Source organism: Vicugna pacos, chromosome 30 (assembly GCF_048564905.1).
Source record: "Vicugna pacos chromosome 30, VicPac4, whole genome shotgun sequence".
NCBI classification, from domain to species: Eukaryota; Metazoa; Chordata; class Mammalia; order Artiodactyla; family Camelidae; genus Vicugna; species Vicugna pacos.
This window is the reverse complement of record NC_133016.1, coordinates 27,599,867-27,617,030: the sequence shown is the minus strand read 5'-3', so window position 1 is coordinate 27,617,030 and position 17,164 is coordinate 27,599,867. Positions and strand designations below refer to the sequence as shown.

Here is a 17,164-nt window from a genome sequence, read left to right as displayed (position 1 = left end):
TCATATATACTATATGTTCAGAGGGGCTCTTGCACTGCCTGGGGCTGTGTTCTAGAAGATAGGGAAGGTGTCAGAGAGGAAATGCTTTCTGCACTGACATCTGACGGATTCCAGCAAATCTGTAGACCAGGAGAGTGCATGGTGGGGACGGGATTCTCAGCAGCTTGCGTGTCTCGTGCAGACCCCTGGTCATGTCTAAGAGCACTTTGCACTTAGGGAAGGAACGTCAGTGAGGCTAGAGGCTGTGAGGAACTAACGGAAGCTGAGGCTGAAAAAAAGCAGCAATGAGGTGATGAGAAGGTGTGACGTTAAATCAGAGAGCGTGGACTTCCTCACACACGCAGCGTGGAATTCTTTGCGGTTTTAAGGAGGAGAGTGACACAGATTAGTCATTAAAAGTGAGCAAAGTGGATTGTTCACTCTAAAGTACAGCACTGGGGAGACTAGAAAGGGGTGGGAATTAATGCAGTGGGGAGCGAGGAGCAGGGACTTAGTTGGGGGACATTAAGGAATAGAATTGTAGTACTGATGGGGGTGAGGGAGTGGAAAAGTAAAGGAAAACTCCCAGATGTTTGGCACAGAAAAGAGATGGGACAGTGATGCCATTGTTTGAAAAAGTAAAACTAGTTCTGGGCGAGTGTAAATCCAGACAAACAGAGCTTGAGATTTTTATGTGCTAACCAAATGTGAATGTCTACTTGTCAATTAGAAACATATTTCTGGGACTGAACTGAGATGTCCATGCTGGAAAAGATTTGACAGTTAATCATTGGACAGAGGGCAGTTGAAGCCATGGGAATAAATGCCACCCACTGACAGTTTACCAAAGAAAAGGGAAGGAGGGCACTTCTGGTTCAGAAAATATGGCAGACCAGAATCTTGAAGACCCACTCACTTAAGACACATAAAAACGTAGGACAGAATGCTGCCAGTGTTTTCCTGGTTTTTTTTAAGGGCACGTTTATTGTGGTATGATATCTGTACAATAAAATGCACATATTTCACATGTACTACTTGGTGAATTTGATAAATGTCTACACCCAGAAAACCATAACCACGATCAAGATAGCTAACATTTCCATCACTCCCCAAGAGGGGCACTTTTCGAATCCCCATATTTATCCCTTCCCATCTCCTTCTCTCCCTGTGAACCGTAAGTTTGTTTCTCTATGTCTGTGGGTCTGTTTATCTTCTGTATTTAAGTTCATATGTTTCTTTTTTTGATTCCACATATAAGTGATATCATATGGCATTTTTCTCTTTTTCTGGTTTACTTCACTTAGAATGACTATCTCTACGTCCATCCATGTTGCTGCAAATGACATTATTTGTTTTTTCATGGCTGAGTAGTATTCCATTGTATAAATATACTACTACTTCTTTATCCAGTCACCTGTCAATGGACATTTGGGTTGTTGCCATGTCCTGGCTATTATAAATACTGCTGCTGTGAGCATTGAGGTGCATGTGACTTTTTGAATTAGAGTTTTCTTCTGACATATGCCCGGGAATGGGAAGGCTGGATCATGAGTTAAGTCCATTTTCAGTTTTTAAAGGAACCTCCACACTGACTTCTCTAGTGACAATGCAGCCCATCTTGTGAAAGCAGAGCCATGCTCAGAAAGTAATGGGTATTTCTAAGGGCCAGACATGAAGTGCAGTGAGTGTGGCCTGTTCAAGAATCAGAGGGCAGTCTGCCAGGGCTGGAGGAGAGTGACAAGGGAAGTGTGGTACAGGTAGGAGTCAGACCATGTGGGGACATGGCAGGCTGGGATAAGGAGCCTGGACTTCCAGTAATCCCTTGGTAACCATGGGGCACTGGTTCCAGGACTCACCCTGAAGTCAACATCCATGGATGCTGACGCCTCTTGTATAAAATGACATAGGACTTGCATGGGACTCATGTACATCCCCCCATCTACTTTTATATATATATACAAACTTTTTTTATTGAGTTATAGTCATTTTGCAAAGTTGTATCAAATTCCAGCATACAGCACAAGTTTTCAGTTATACATGAGTATACACATATATTTGTTGTCACTTTCTCTTTCACTGTGTCCTCCTGTGTACTTTAAGTTATCTCTAGATTACTCATGGTATCTAATACAACATGAATGTTATGTAAGTAGTTGCCAGTGTATGGCAAATTCAAGTGTTGCTTTTTGAAACTTTCTGTTTTTTCAACAATATTTTCAATCCACCGTTAGTTGAATCTGCTGGATAGGGAGGCCCTAGATATGGAGAATCCCCAAGCTCCTCCTTCCCACATCCTATATTTTCACTGCAAGCACTGAAGGGGTCCAAACATAGAAGAGACCCATCTACCTGCTGGAAACCCTGAGGAATTCCGTCAGCGTATGTAGAGCAGGAGAGAAGGTTTAGGGCCAACTAGTGGGAAAGGAGGGCCTGCCTGGAGAGGATGGAGGAAGGACAGTAGTGGAAGCCATCACGTACTCTTACTGGAACTAGCTGACAGCAGTGAGGGACGCCAAGGAACTGGGTACACGTCACGTGTGGGGCGATCCTGGCCACCAGGTGCAGGGTTCACATAACTGGGACCCAGTTTGCAAGATCAAAATAACAAGGAGGCAAAGGGGCTGCCTCAGTCCCAGGATCCTGACAACGGCCACAGCGACGTGACCCCAGCTAATGCGGTTCCCCTAGTAAGCCAGAAAAACGAAACTCTGAGCCAAGATATTGCAGATTCCACTGCAGCCACATGGATAACTAGATCTCTAACCTGACAAAATGTAACCACCAGAAACAGGAATCTTTCCTTTTCTCTTCCTTTGGAACTTTGGACAGGGAGTCACAAATCTTTGACGGGAACCACCTATAAACCAATAGAGAGCTCACTTTTTCAGGAATAAGCATGGAGAAAAAGAGTGGGGTGATGGTTTAAAGCAGAAGTCAAAGTTGAAGCCCATCTGAGAAATGGTAAAAACATGTTTCTCAATGAATTCGAGTTATGGCAAAAAGAAGGAGGAAGGTTAAGGAAATCTCTATTAATATCCATTCACCATAAAAGACTAGCCAGCCATAAAAAGACAACACCTTAAATTAATAATTTTTTTTTTGGTGATGAAAAACAATGCCTTAATTTAAAACAAGGCTTGGGCCATCAACAACACTCTGAGAATTGTTGACGAGGAGAACATAAATCTGCATATAGATATGTAAGTGTTCCAAGTCCACCACTCAAAAACAATTAGTCAATCATGTGTCCAGTTGATTGGGAAATCCCAATAAGTAAATAACTCAAAAGTGGGAAAGACATGGGATTAAATAGTGGTAGTGAGCAATGAAATCCAAGATGTATATACCTATATTTTCTTTGTTAATGTAACAAACTTAAAGCAACTGTCTAAAAAGTAGTAACTGGAGCACACAAACACACACACACACAATTTAGAACAACAGAGAGGTAAAATATGCTAAATTTATCATTATTGAGGAACAGGATCTAATAGATTATTTCATTTTTGAGACTCTTATAGGAATACTGGTCCAATTGCATAAAAATTTATGAACTTAGAGATGATTTATAAAGATTTAGAGAGAATTTTCTTTAAGAGGCAATATAGCTTCCAAATCACTGAAGAGAAAATTAACAATAAAAAAATTAATTAATCTAGGTAATATGGAGTAACACTGACCATATTTACCACCCTAAAATAAACCACAAAATGGATAAAATATATGAAGCAATGATTTTTAAGACACGTGGAAACGATCATCCACTAGGACCTTGCCTTGCCACCTCAATACCAAGGCTCCTAGGCCTCCTACTGCCATCACAAAGGATGTCCACCAGGAGGCGACATTTCCTTCCTCTGCTCCTACTGCAGAGCCAGTCCTGAGCAGTCCTTTTCCAGGTGTTGGCAGGCAGCTCCCAGAAGTGCTCTCGTGGGCCTTGGTCCCTTTTGGCCACCAGCAAAGGGATCAAGGATGAGCAGTGAGCCTCCTTCCTCATCCAAGACCTAGGAAACTATCTGACTTCTGAGCAGCCCTTCACTCTTGTCTGCTGTCTGGTACTCTCCACCCGGCTTCCCGAGTCCCCGGCACGGGCAGCCTGCACACTGGCCACAGCCCATCAGAATCTGTTCCCCCACCAAGAGGCCACGCATGATCATGAGCAGGGCTCCAGGCCTCTGGAGCAGTGCGGCTTGGACTGGGTCCTGGCCCTGGGCGCGCGAGCTCCATGCCCTTGGTTGAGTCAGTCAACATCTCTAAGCTACAGTTTCCTCATCAGTAAAATGAGGACATAATCAATATGGAAAAAAAACAGAATCTGAGGGGGACTAAATTTCTGGTGATTGAAGATAATTTTAATTTTGATTTATACAGCAAAGGACATCATACAATTTTTACTACATCGTATTTCTAAAGGACAGCTTCTACTATTAAAAGTAATGCATGCACGTACACACAAACACACGTGCAGACACACTGGCTCTAGTCCACATACATCCCCACGGGCACACACACATGGAGTCATGTACCACCCACACACCCATAACATACGCACAACCACACACATCCTCAGGCGCACACACACACATAACATACAGAACCACATACATCCCCAGGTGCACGTGAGCACACACAAACACACAGTCATGTACAACACACGTCCCCAGGTGCGCGCGTGCACACACACACGTCTTACACACTTTGGCGTTATTCTAAATCAATTTACAATTGAGGGTCACAGTGTCCATTGTTTTATCCACTCAGAAGGTCCTGACTTTGGAGCGTGAAGCAGGAGCTCTCCTCTCTGGAGATGGTCTTTACCAATTACAGTCTCAGTAGAGCCAACATAACTGCTCTGGACCTTTGGAAGTGCAGGCCAGAGCATACCTGGGAGCTCACATCCTGTACATGTAAACATGTTAAGTGCAGTAGGTTCTAAAGTCCTGCCTTTACAAATATACGTTCATTATAAGGGGGAAGACCAGGTTCAAATTTAGAATTCCAAGACACAGGGGAGTCCGGCAAAGAAAGTGAGCGTGTGGGGAGAGCTGATTCCCAGTCTCTGACCACTAGCCTGATCCTTTTCTTCCCAATGCTGGGTCCATCCCTTGCCACAAGTGGCCTTGGATGTTCACAGGGGGACACTCAAAACTCACATTCGGGATCTGCTCATACCCTCCATACATACAGCTGCCCTTTGGCCTCTCTGTGAGTCCTGGGAATCTGAGCTTCCGGGAGAGCCGGTGCAGGCACTAGGAATGGGTCAGGGGCTGCTGAGACAGGGCATCTGGGGTCCTGGGCTTCTAGAGCATGGGATGGAGCCAATGACCCTGCCCCCTTGGCCCTGCTGACTCCACCCCATGGAGGGCATGGCCAGAGGAAGTGTCAGGGCCAGGGGGACCCTCTGCAGTGCAGGACCCAGGGCAGCGGGCCCCCTTGCCGGGGTCTAAGAGCAGAAGGCCTAAGGAAAGATCTGAAGAGGCTGTAAGGTATCTTCATTCCCATTAATTAAACAAAAATAAAAGCATACCACAGGCGTGAGTGGAAAGGGATTTGTTAGAAAAAGGGAAGGCACTTGCCAAGGTCTGGCCATAGAGGGCTGGTGGGTTTGTCAGGTTGATGAGGAACCAAGAGGCTGTTAGTCCCTTCTGGGTCTAAACACCTCTTGAATTCCTCCGGGTGACACTGAAATGCAGTGAGACACGGAACTCTCTTAAGTTGTTAAAATCTTCATGGTGAACCATTCAACTCTCTCCTCATTCTTGGCTGCGAAAGCACGATAAACACAGGCCAGAAACTCATCAGCCTGTTGGTTGGTTCACTATCCGTCTGGCGCCTCCTCTTGTAGGAGCCTTTATCACATCACCCAGGGCTGACCCGGCTCAGGATTATAGCTGATTTTCCGCAGGTGGCATCACTTGCTAGTGACATGAAGCAGGCACATTAGCCACCTCCCAAACACTGAGGCTCCTCCTGGGAGGAGCCTTCAGACCCCCAATCCAGCCTCTGCACCACGATGTTCCTTAGTGTCACTACCGGTTTGCTGCCTTGGCCTCTAGCTTTGACCAGATCCTCGCCAGATTGTCGATAAATATCACCCATATACCACATCTAAGCTTGCGGTCCACATGTGACCATGGTTCTTATTTTCTTCCCATCGATGGATTGTTTGATCTTTGTGTAATCATGTCGACAGCAAGGCCAGTACAGCCCTCTTGAGGCCTCCCCGAGCCGCCTCTGTGTATAACTGTCCTAGCACCCCAGGGGATCGGGTCTGAAGCCTGGCACTCAGACACGAGGATGTCAGCTGGAGAGACAGGAATCCACTCCTGCTGTGGCTTCTGCTGTGGCTCAATGTGGCCATAAAAACGGATCCCACAGGCCCTGACGTCACTTGACTCACTGCAGGGATGCTCCCACACTGCCGCGTTCCCCAAGAGACTGAGGGCTTTCTGCTTGTTCCGGAAGGCCCCACCCCCGAGGGGACACTGGGTCCAGTGGAGCGTCCAGCCTGCTTCCCCGCCAGCCCTTAGGGCCTTTGTGGGGCCTGGAACATCAACTAACCTCCCCTTAGGGACCCCTTTGTCCTTTGCAGCCAACAGACCTAGGTCATAAGCACTTTAACTCACCTGAGGGTGTTTTCCTCACTTCAGGGGCAGTGAGGACTGGGCTTCTTCACACTCCAAGTGCCCCCGGTCTGGATGCAGACAGTCTGGCTCTCCCCCCAGTCCTGCAGGTTCCGGCCACACCTCCTGCTGGTCACGGAGTCTGTGCTGTATTCTCTTCCAGGACAACAGGTGCACTCTGCCCCCCGCCCTGTCCCCACCAGCAGTGGCAGAGGTGGAGGACAGGCGGGTGAGCTTGGGCCTGAGACACTGCCCTGAAATCAGTGCCCCAGAGGCCGCTGGTGACTAGAGGGACCACGGGGAAGAAGGCAGCATGGGATGGGAGGGGGAGGAAGGTTCAGGATAACGAGATGAAAAGGGGAACAGATAGCACCGTGAGGACCTCGACCATGAAAGGGAAGAAGATAGACAGTGACAGCTGGAGCGGTGTTGGCGTTAAAAGCTGCGGGCATTTTCATTTAATTTTATTAATTACCATTACATATAGTGACATATTTTTATTTGATTAAAGATTAGGTGCCATGTCATATAACAGGATATAGTATATTATTTATTAAATAATACATAATAGTAGATATACTAGCATGTTATGTTCTGTTTATTTATTATCAGATAGTATATAATACATATGTAGTTATTTATATACATAATATATAATTCATGCATCTATATAATATATAACACATAACAATGTAGGATTATGAATATTATATTTTATAACAAGATTACATAACAATAATGATGTAATATTATCCATTGTATATCTTGGCTCATGACACATTCTCACCTTAGGTGCCTGTCAGAAGTATTTATGTATTAAAATTAATATTATAAGAAACAGTTGTGAACCTGTCACCCAGCACCAGAACAGGACTATTGACAGTGACATACTGTGTCCTATCCTGCCCTAGGCCTCTTCTCACAGGAAGTAACCAGCATCCTGAATCCTGGCTTACACTTGCCTTGTGTTACTGTCACACACACAACATTTAAGATCAGTTAAAACAAATGAACTGCAGGTACATGCAACGAAGTGGATGCATCATACACCCTATGTTAAATTGAAAAAGTAAGCCCAAGAAGGTAGCCTATAGTGTGCTAAGCTTTTAACTGTGTATATATATGTCAACTAAACTCACTAAATTAAGAACAACTACAGCTAGAGTCCAGGTGGGAGAGGGACAGATAAAAGGTGAGGTGAGCAGATTTGCTGCAGGTGAGCGAGTTCCCTTCAAGTAACATGTCATTCTCTCTGAAGCAGGAGGCAAGGCCATCTGCTGGGAGTCAGGGAAGAGACAGAGGGAAGCTTAGAGGTGTGCAGAGAGCATAGAATGTTGACACCACTGTGTGGCAAGTGGGGAAATGTGCTCACTAGAGAAATCCTGGAGGATTGCCTGGCAGTGGCAACATGCTGGGCATTGATTTGTAGTCTTAGAAATCTGTGCTGGGAGAGCCTGCTGCCTGCAGGCTCAGAACAAATAGAGCTGGGTGAACCGAGATGGAAGTCATCCTGGTGAGGAAATGAAAAGATCAAGGGTCAAGGGAGTTTTGTTTGTCATAAAGAGAGTGCTGACTGTGGATGCAGAGCTGGAAGGTGGGGAAGTGGAAGTAAGAGGAACGTGGACAGGTAGGAAAGCAGAGGAGTCAGTGCATGATGCCCCAGTGAGGGTGAAGGAGGGCCAACGAGGCTGGTGGAGAAGCAGCTGGATGGCTAGAGTTGGGCACATAAAGGAGAGAGGCTGGACCTGGGGTGGAGACACGCCCGGGTATGAGCCCGGGGGTAGGGTGAATGGGAGGTGTCTGGCTCAGGCTGACGGAGAAGAAGACCCTACAATGACCATACTGGGTGGTGGAGGGAGAATCAACATTGACGTCTTGATGGTAGGCGGTGAGGCAATACAGAGTTGGTGGTCCAGCTGCTCCTGACTGAGGCAGATGAGCAGGGAGGCCAGGGTGGCAGGCACTGCTAGGAATGGACTGGGTTTTCCAGGTGTTCCCAAGAGAGGAGGAGAAATCACCTCATGGGGGAAAGTGAGCACAAGGAGGTCAACCCAGGCTCCTGATCAAACGGAGAGTGTGAGGGGGCAAATCGTCAACTCCAGAGATGGTGGCCTAGGAAGCAGGGACCATGGGTGAAGTGAGGGGACACTCAGAGAAGAGAGAGAGATGAGTCTTCTGGGTGTAGGGGGAAGAGAGGCCCCAGGACAAAGGAGCACAGGGGCACAGTGATGAGGATGGACTGGCTCTGTTGTGACACTGCAGGAATGGCTGGATCTTTGTCCTGAGGGCTTAGTTTGGGGGGGCTACTGGCCTCATGAGGGCCCCCCTCTCAGCAGCCTGGACAGATGCTCCCGCTCCTGATAGCTCTGTGGCCACCACTGTTCCCGGAAGGGCTCTGCCTCCATCTTCTATCAGACATTCCTGCCCAGTCCCCGACTGCCAGCGAGGGAGCCTGGGCCTCAAAGCCGTTTGCCGTGGAGGGACACAGGCTCCTTGGAGAAGCAGGCTGATCTTATTTTTCTCCGTAACCCACGGCCTAGCAAAGCGCCAGCCTATGGGTGGGCCATTCAGGGGCTCGGATACTTCTTAAATTAACTCAAAGCAGTAGAATAGCAGAGCTGGAGGAAGTGACCACTGAGCTCACAGAGTTCACTGCCCACACCCCCATTCTACAGATGAAGAAACAGAGGCCAAGCAGCCAAGGTCATGCTGCTCTTTAATGCTGGCCTCTGTTGGGCATACCAAGTGATGAGCTGCACTGAAGGGCCTGAGAGGGGGCTCTGGGGTCAGACAGCTTGGGTTCAAGTCCCACCCCTGCCATTTACTAGCTGTGTGATTAATGACTGTCCTTCCTGTAAAGTGCCACCTCATTTGTTTGTCATGAACACAGAGTTCCTTGAACAGCAGGACAGAATTCTTTAAAGGTTTGCTGTTGCTTTTGTTACTATTATCACCAAGTGAACCCTGAAATGAAGAACAAAGACAGCAAGATTTTTTATTTTAAAAGATTTTAAAATACGATGATGACTGTTTGATTTAATCTATTCAAGTTTGCATTTGACCATTATTAACAACTGCACAATGGATGACTTTTGAGGAAATGTTACTTCATGTCTTTAATTCTCACTAACTACACAGGCTATTCAACAGGAAGCAATTTTTTTTCCAGGAAGAGGGACAAAAAGTTAACAATATCTCTGTACCTCTCGGTTCCCAGTGAGTTGGTTGTGATCTGTCAACCCAACTTTGGGGAAATGCCCTCTCCTCCTGGGCTCGCTGCACTGCCACGTGGCCTCCAGGGGGCGATTTACCCCCACACGAATCCAGTATCTTGGTTCATATCTTTGCTTCAGATCCCTCAAGGACTGCCCATGCACCAGGGCCCCATCTGCCCCGCCAGTCTCACCTGCTGGCCTCCAGGAAACTATCCTGGGTCTCAACCATCCTCTGTTCCTATGCCCGCCCCACTACTCTTCATTTTGTCCTTCAAGTGTGGGCTCCTGTGGCTTGCCACCAAGCAGGGGTCTCCCAGTCCTCCACCTTGGGGAACTGCATCGTCCTGCACAGTGCCTAGCGAAACTGTGTGGAGGCCGGAAGAATACAGAACAACAGGTGCTCAGAGGGGCTGCCTTTCCCACTGCAGGGGCCCTGGAGAGCTTTCTCCCAGCTGGTTATTCACAGGCGCTGAAGCTGTGGAATCTCGATCTTACCAATTTAAAGGGCATCATCACTAATTACAAAAGAAATCATTTTTTCAGTAGCAAAAGGAGAAAAGACTTTGTGCCCCATGCCCCCATCTTTCTTCCTCCGCCTTCAGAGGTGATTCTCACTCTCTGGGCAAGGGTAGAAAGCAACAAACAGAATATTATTTTTCAATGATTCTTCTTTCCCACTCTGAAGATTGCATCCCAAGACTGATGAAGGCTAGGATGGTTTGGCTTCCCTGTACTGAGTATTCAGAGGCTCAGGGTGGAGGGGGTTAGGGAGATAATTCAGCATTATGGAACCAAACAGAGACATTAAAAGGTTCTACTCTAAACAGAAAGGAAGCAGGATGCTATAGAAATGGGAAAACCATCATTGGAAATGAAATAACGAGTTACAATACAATAAACATGAAGATGTAAAAAAGAAAAAGTATATCAAAATACAAAAAGGTGGGAAAGGGAGATGGTAGCAAGAAAAGATAGATTTTTTTCTCTTTCTTTTTCCTTTTTCTCATTATTCTTAGGATGTGTTGGAGCCTACGTGATTATCAGTCTAAAGGAAATAGATATGATAATGGGTTGATATACTTGAAAAATAGGGTAACCACAAATCGAAAGCATATAATAGAGTTGAAAAAAAAAAAACCAAAAAAGAAACAAACTCTAAATGGCTTAAAGACTTAAACATTAGACAAGACGCTAAAAAACTCTCAGAAGAAAACATAGGCAAAACATTATTTGACATATATCTCAGCAGTGTTTTCCTAGGGCAATCCACCCAAGCAACAGAAAATAAAAGCCAAAATAAACAAATGGGACCTAGTTACACCTATCAGCTATTTCAAAGCAATAGAAACCATAAGCAAAATGAAAAGACAACCTATGGAATGTGAGAAAATATTTGCAAAAGATGAGACTGAACATGGCTTAACTTGTAGACTATAAAAATAGTTCATACAACTTAATAAGAAAAAAAAATAAACAACCCAATCCAAAAATGGGCAGAACAACTAAACAAGCAATTCTCCAATGAAGATATACAAATGGCCAATAGGCATATGAAAAAAAGGCACAATATCGCTAATTATCTTAGAAATGCAAATCAAAACTACAATAAGTTATCATCTCACACTACTCAGAATGGCCACCATTCAAACATCCACTCACCATAGATGCTGGAGAGGCTTGGAGAAAAGGGAACCCTCCTACATTATTGCTGGGAATGTAGTTTGGTGAAGCCAATGTGGAAAACAATATGGAGATACCACAAAAGACTAAAAAAAGACATCATTTGATCCAGCAATCCCACTCCTGGGCATATATCCAGAGGGAACCTTAATTTCAAAATATACCTGCACCCCAATGTTCACAGCAGCATTGTTTTCAATGACCAAGACATAGAAGCAACCTAAACGCCCACTGACAAATGACTGGATAAAGATGTAGTATTTAGATATAAAAGAATATTACACAGTTGTAACAAAGAAGGAAATAATGCCATTTACAGCAACATGGATGGACTTGGAGATTATCACACTAAAGTGAAATAACTCAGACAGAGAAAGACAAGTAACATATGATACCACTTATATGTGGAATTTTTAAAAAAGATACAAATAAACTTATTTACAAAACAAAAACAGACTCACAGACTTAGGAAACAAACTTAGGAGTTTGGGATTAACAATTACAAACTACTATATGTAAAACAGACAAACAGCAAGGATTCACTGTAGAACACAGGGGAAAATGTTCAGTATCTTGCAACCTATAATGGAAAAGAACCTGAAAAAGAATAGACTATGTATATGTACAACTGAATCACTATGCTGTATACCTGAAACTAACAAAACAGCTGTATATCTGAAACTAACTAAACATTGTAAATCAACCACATTTCAATTAAAAAAAAAGATAAGCTCTAAATAGCTGTATTCAAAGAAAATCTTCAAATCTTACCTCCTACAAAAAGTAAAATGGGAAGCTTGAGCAGGACCAAATTATACTGAATGAGAGGTTACATACCTTCTCCAGCACGTGGCCCATGGTACACATACATCGTGTTTTCCTTCAGGTAAGAATGGCCCTTACTGCCCAGGGAGCGAGTCCTGCTGGGACAAGGCCTCTGTGGCAGTGGCCTCCTTGTCACCGCTCCATCTCACCAGAAGGCCAGGGTTTTCAGAGGGGAGGGAACACAGAGCTCATACACTTCAGATATATTTCCTGAGAAAAACTGTGGAAAGACCAAATTCACCTGCAGTGCAGGAAACATGAGCACGGCCCCTAAGCAGACTGACAAACCCGAAGCAAGACGGCCCGATGTTCACATCGGAACCAGAACAAAAACCGTCTGGCCCCAGTTAAACGATCACCATCTCACCTGCAATGAACTGTTCGTACTCATTGTCAGGGATGTTTCTGTTGAGACTTGAGAGATCAAAAAAGTCAGACCAGGGAATCCGGACCTGGTGGATGTCCAGGCTCTGCTAATGGTAGAGGCGGCCCCAAGGGGGTATCACCAGCACCGACTCTTCCATTTTCAGCAGGGTCTTCAGGAGGAAGGCGATGTGGATACAGACGCCCCTACGGAGGCTGAAGCCCTCCGGAGGGTTGACATAACACAGAAGGTACCTGGCAGGGAGCAAAGGAGAGCGGGTCTTCAGAGCCAGGTCTCTGCACAGGAATCCCGGCTTAGATAGAACAGATACAATGGGAATCTCTGCACAGCACATGGCCTAGACTCAAGACACGTTCAGCAGCTTCTGGTTTGTATAGTGGAGGCACTGCCCACCGATCTCTGTGTGGCCAATTATTTCGAGTCCGGGAGCACATGCAGAAGACATCTTGGCATCTGTCTATCAACGCTAAGCACCTGACTAGTACCTGAGCACCCGTTCTCCAGGGAATCTCAAACTTCTTGGCCTAAAGACCCCTGTACACTCTTAAATACTGAGGACTTCAAAAGGCTGCTGTTTATGTGGGTTAAATCTATCAATAGTTCCTGTGTTAGAAGTTAAATAAGAACTTTAAAAAATGCTTATGAGTTCACTTAAAAATAATAACAACCTACTACATGATACCATTAATACTCTTAAGCAAAAAATAAGTATATTTTTCTAAACAAAAATCATTAATGAGAGGAATAGCAGTGATTTTAATTTCTGAGAATCTCTTTTGGACTGGTGAGAGCTTAATTCTATCTGCCTCTACATTACCTGTTTTGTGATATCACAGACTAGGTTTTCCCTGGAAAACCCCACAGGAAACTCGGGAGTGCAAGAGTGTGCAAAAGGCAGGTGACTTCCCGGCGTTCCTACGAAAATAGTCTTGCATCTCAGGGGCCTCGGACTCACTTTGATAACTGCTGCCCTACCCTAGGCGAGACTCTCCTACACAAGAGCCAGGCAAGTGTCCTGGCTTCTTTAATGAGTTACGGCAGCAACACCCCTCCCTTCTCTGTGTTAATGTTTCCCACAACCTCCATTACTGCAGATGAGGATGTAATCCTCAACTGAGGCCTCTAATCCCAGAAGACTACCAACCTTGAAAGGGAGGGCCCATCTACCATCTCTACACCCCGCACAGTCTATTTTGAGTCAAGCCCTAGATAACTGCTAATTGACACTGACCCTTGTCTTATTCCTGAGTTTTAGCGAAGGAGCCAACATCTGGATGGAACTGAAATTTCCCTGCTGATATACAAGGCTGATAAACCACCCTATTCCAACATCTGATTCTGGGGCTCTTCAAAACGCAGGTAAGGCCCCGCTTCATAAAAGACGGGTCCTCCACCTGCCCTTCCCAGGGGTTCTGGGAGGCCGCGGCCACGCAGGGCTACCCGGAGTCGCGGTCCAAGCCCCAGAGCCCGAGGGGGAGGAAAGCCGGAGGCTGTGCCCCAGCCCTGTCCCCCCCGCCCCAACCCGCTCCCCGGCACCACAGCCCTCCCCGGCCGCCACACCAACCCGGATCCCACCCCGGTCCATGTCCACTGGCCCCGCCAACGGCGCTGCCGTACGTTTACCGTCTGTGAGACGCCGCCCCAGAAAGGATGTCGGCCGCCGACTGACGCGGCCAGAACTAGTGGCCCGCCCAAGCAAGCCGCCATCCCCAGCAGCAAACACCGCCATGGCCCCGGGCAGCTGCACACTTCCGGAGCCCGCTGCCTGCCCCAGAAGCGCACGCCAGCCCGCGAGGAGCGCGGCGTCTTTATCCATGGCAACGCCGCGGGGCCCTCCCCTAGCGCTTGCGTCTGCGTCCTCCCGAGGCTAGACGTGCAAGGGCAGAACTTTCGGAGCCAATGGGAGCAAGGGCGCGGCCAGGACGGGGGTGGGGGGAGGCTTATGGGGCAGCTAGGTGGGGCCGGGGCGGGCGGGGCCGCGCGGAGGTCCTCAGCTGCAGGTGGCACCGGCCGGAGGCTGGGGCAATGCTGCCAACAGTGGGCGGGGCGGCGGGGTGGGGGCACCCTCACCTGTCCTTGTGCGGGGCTCAGCCAGGGCTCCGCGGCCTCCGCTTGCACCGGAAGTGGACCCAGGCTACCGGTGGGCAAGATAGAGGACTGAGCCCAGGCAGGCACGGCTGGCCAGGTAGGGCACCTGAAGTGCAGATCCGCCAGGCCGGCTGCCGGCCTTGAATACGCGCTGCTAGGCAGTTTCCAAGAAGACGGGATCTGTCCCAAGAGGGGAGGTAGGGCAGGGTGCCAGATGCCTGGTTGGGTGCGGTCTTACAGGAGAGCCACGTTGAGAGGGTGCAGAGCAGCCCCTGTGTTGGCGGGGCTAGGAATTTGGGGTATAGGGTGGGGATGATGTGTGCCATTCCCTGTGGTCTCCCAAAGAACTCGCACCCCCAAGCAAAGGACCCTGCTCCCTCCACCCTTCACTGCATCCCCTGCCTTCCCCAGCACCACCGCCCCTGCCCCCGGAGTGTCCCATGACCTCTCCCCACACCAGGCACCGTCCCTGTTACAGGTACTTATCTCCTGGTGGTTCCAGCCCAAGGGTGGGGGCTGTATCTGACCAGTTAGGATGCCTGGAGCCTTTGTATGAAACCTCAGACTATAATGCAGGCGTGCACAGAGGCCCCTCAAACAGGATGCCCTGCATTCCCTCCCCACCACGCACCCACAGCGCAGCTGCCACACCAGGCCAAGCCTGCTGGAGGACCGCTGTTCCCTCTCCACCTGTCCCTGATCAAGAGTGCACCGCCCACACTGCTGGGTATTTAGTGGGCCTTAGAAGAGCAGCTGGTATTTTCATGGACAAATATTTGCTCTTTTGGGAAGAGTTGAGTGCAAAGGGATGTAGGGTATGCCTTTTCTGTTGTCCTGGAACTGGTGACTAGGATGCAAACTTAAGTCAAAGCAGTTTTTAGAGAGAGCCGCAATATATCTTACCCAAAGATCACTGTTCCCCTACAAAGGCAACACCACCTGGCGGGTGGGGTCCTGGTCCCTCTTTCTGGAGGTTGGGCTTTGCACCCTCCAGCTGGGACAGAGCCCGAAACAGCTCTGAACACGCTCCAACAGGCTTTCCCAGCACAAACTGCCTTTATTTTGAATCTGGCTGAAGGAAGCAGCTGAGAAATCTGGGTAAATCTTCCTGGGTGTAACCATGCCTTTTGTGCTGAATGAAAGAGCGGCTCTCCACATGCTAACAGCTTAGAACTGAATGTGTGTCGAAGCCTTCATGCATGTAGCATGTTGGGAACAGCGTTTCATGGTGAGGGGAACTCTATAACTTACATGTGTATGGGGAAGCCCTCACTCCAACAGGGTTTTCCTGCACAAACTGCCTTTATTTCGAAATTGGCTCTTGCTGAGAAATCTTGGTAAGTGTTCTTAAGTGTAGCCATGCCCATTATGCAGGATGAAAGAGCGGCTCTACACTTTTTCACATCTCAGAAATGAATGTGTGTTGAAGCCGTCATTCATGTAGCGTGTTGGGAACACAGAATTTAGTGGTGAGAACTATGTAAATTACATGTCTATGATGAAGCACTCTCTCGAGCCGGGTATTCCAGTGCATACTGCCTTTATTTCGAAACTGGCTTCTCAGAAGCCTGTGGTCTCCACTGCAGGTCTGTCTCCAAACCCAGGGCCAGCATGGTAACTCTGCTCCCCCTGTCTATTCTGGAAGTTCTAGGTGTCCTCCATGGCCCTTCCACCATTATGTTTTTGGAAAACCCCGCAGATGGAATGGGCCTGAGAACAGGAGAGCTGGATGCCAGAAGCCACTGCCCAGTGTGAGGCTCCTGGGAGGGGCATCTCCTCTCCGTGGGCTCTGATCTAACCTCCCCTCTCCCCCACCCCCACCCGTCTCCTCCTGCATTTCCTGATTGATCCCTGGATAATGGTCCATACCAGGAATGACCTGGGAGAGGTTTTATGAGTCTTTAAGTGGAAAAAAAAAAGAAATCTTTAGACAAGTTACTGAAAGTAACTTCCAGCTTTACCGGGAAAGACCTCATTCCAATGTTTAAGGCTAGTTGACAGGGTGTCAAATTGCTTAACCACTCACATCTGAGCAAGTGCTACCTCTCTCTCCAGCTCCCCGCAGCATCCACCTGTGGCAACTTGGCCAAAAGAAGGCAAGAAAGCTCTTTCCCCTCGCCAGCACCAGCGTGGCTTTGGAGTCAGTGGAGGCTGAGAGAAAGAGCCCCGCCCTGAGGTTTGAGGGGCCTCCAGCCACAGCCAGAGGAGCGGGGGTTTTCAGAGTGGCCCAGCAGGGAAACCAGGCAAGGCCACCTGGCCCAAGTCTTCCCTGCCCAGAGAGCCCCATGAACTGCTTTGGGCCACACTCCCCGTTTGGGCCCCCTGCAAAAAGTTACCACGGGAGCCACACCTGAGAATGCAGAAGGACA

At 47.7% G+C, this 17,164-nt stretch overlaps 2 long non-coding RNA genes across 2 annotated transcripts in view; both read right to left on the bottom strand.

The window, feature by feature from the left end:
• The window catches only part of LOC140690323 (uncharacterized), a 1,184,725-nt gene that overhangs the window by 24,012 nt on the left and 1,143,549 nt on the right, over positions 1 to 17,164 (bottom strand). The window lies entirely within an intron of this gene.
• On the bottom strand, positions 9,298 to 14,387 carry LOC140690327 (uncharacterized). Its single transcript, XR_012065568.1, has 4 exons — positions 14,331 to 14,387; positions 12,690 to 12,940; positions 12,335 to 12,542; positions 9,298 to 9,566 (listed from the first exon to the last, which is right to left on the bottom strand). It is a non-coding gene; the product is annotated as an uncharacterized lncRNA (long non-coding RNA).